The sequence below is a fragment of the Salmo salar genome, chromosome ssa22 (assembly GCF_905237065.1).
Source record: "Salmo salar chromosome ssa22, Ssal_v3.1, whole genome shotgun sequence".
Lineage (NCBI taxonomy): Eukaryota > Metazoa > Chordata > Actinopteri > Salmoniformes > Salmonidae > Salmo > Salmo salar.
In genome coordinates, this window is record NC_059463.1 from 15,344,175 (window position 1) to 15,346,068 (window position 1,894).

Below are 1,894 nucleotides of genomic sequence, written 5' to 3' on the forward strand. Positions count from 1 at the left end.
ACAGTCTTGCTAAATCCTATTTGATCCTGTACCATTTGCTTATTTTCAGCGACAGGGAGGCAGGAGAAAGCAGTAAAACGACAAAGTGCTGATGGGAGATTTCATTGTGTAGTATATTTATATATTGCTGACTGGACAGACTTGAGCTCATCGATCAATTAATCATCATTGCATGACAGCCATCAATACTCTACCCAGAGCTCTACCCATATCTAAAGTTAGTTTCCCTAAAAAGGTAATTTTGTTGGTGAGCATCCAGTGTCCTCGTTAATGCCCTAACTGCAATACTTCTGTTTACAGTAGAATCCAGTAGAATTCAAAATGACAAAATGTGTTTTTGCACAAGGACATTGTAAAGGAAAGAGGATAGGGGGAGTATTCTCAGAGGAAGATGACACAGGGTAGGTTGTGTGTGCAGCTGAAATGCCAGCCAGCAATGTGACCTCTCCCCATCTGCTTCCTTCCGCCACCTGAGAAAAACACTATAGTAAATACTACAGTAAAACACTGCAGTCCGCAAAAACACTACTTTTTTAACAATAGTAAATACTACAGTATATAATTTGCATATGCCCTGCCCATTCCTCTTTCCATGTCCCAATTTGTGTCACCCATAAGTGAAAAACCTACATGCCAAGTATAGATCATATTGTGTTACATACAAGTTATAGAAAAGAGCAGAAGCTATACCTACCTACCTACCTACCTACCTACCTACCTCTGAAGCTCCCCAGCTCTGAAGCTCCCCAGTCTTACCTACCTACAGGTTATGAAAAATGTGCTCTTTTAGTATTTCTCCAGTAGGTTTCCTCACGGAGAAAGCCTCCACTTCTATGTCAAAGATAATAAAACAGAAACACTATAATAAATACTAGTCATGTCTACAAAAACACTACAGTAAATACTACAGTATATGACAGTATGCAAAAAATGAGAGTAAATACTACAGTATACTATAGTCCACAAAAACACTACAGTAAATACTACAGTATACTACAATTCGCAAAAACACTACATTGATTACTTAAGCAATATGGCACGAGGGGTGTGGTATATGGTCAATATACTATGGCTTGCTGTTCATATGCACGACGCAAAGCGGTGTGCCTGGATACAGCCCTTAGCCATGGTATATTGGCCATTTCCCACAAACCCCCAAGGGGCCTTATTGCTATTATAAACGGTTTACCAATGTAATTAGAGCAGTACAAAAATTGTCATACCTGTGGTACACGGTCTGATATACCACGGCTGTCAGCCAATTAGCATTCAGGACGCTAACCACCCAGTTTATAATATACTATATAGCACAGTTTTCTTTTACTTCAGTATTTATACTATTGTTAATAGTAAATACTACAGTATACTCCAATACTACACTTTAGTCTGCAAAAACAATACAGTATACTATAGTATTTTCTTGTATACTGTGGTATGATTTCTTTCTCCATTTCCTCTCCCCTCCCCATGGGTCTAAGGAACAGATGGAGCACGGTGCTTCCAAAGCCCCATCATTACAGGATGGATTATGTCACTGGCAGGAGCCTTCCATTGTTGTCCATTTGGTGTATCGTTATCTCCAAGGTAACAGGGGTGGCTTCCAAAGCTACATTGTGCCAGGCGTCCCCCTGTTGGAGTGGAAGAGAGGATCCTCGCTCCTTACTCACAGGCTGCTGTCTCCCTCACTCTCCAGCTGGGTTCCACTTCCAACAATGCGTGTTTGTGCTCTTATGATGTGGGAACCACAGGACACTGTTCCCTCATATGGCCATGTTTTTTATTTGGTCTATATTACCTCTGAATTCTAATGTCTCACACACACACACACACTTTTCTTTAATGAGTCAGTGATTCATTACATGATGTTCTGGCTGTAAGTGGGTCTCTTTTGTTA

At 40.5% G+C, this 1,894-nt stretch overlaps 1 non-coding gene across 1 annotated transcript; it reads left to right on the forward strand.

Annotated features, from left to right (window-relative positions):
- Positions 1-774: 774 nt before the first annotated feature.
- On the forward strand, positions 775-827 carry LOC123729732 (U7 small nuclear RNA). Its single transcript, XR_006761440.1, has one exon. It is a non-coding gene; the product is annotated as a U7 small nuclear RNA (small nuclear RNA).
- Positions 828-1,894: the final 1,067 nt, after the last annotated feature.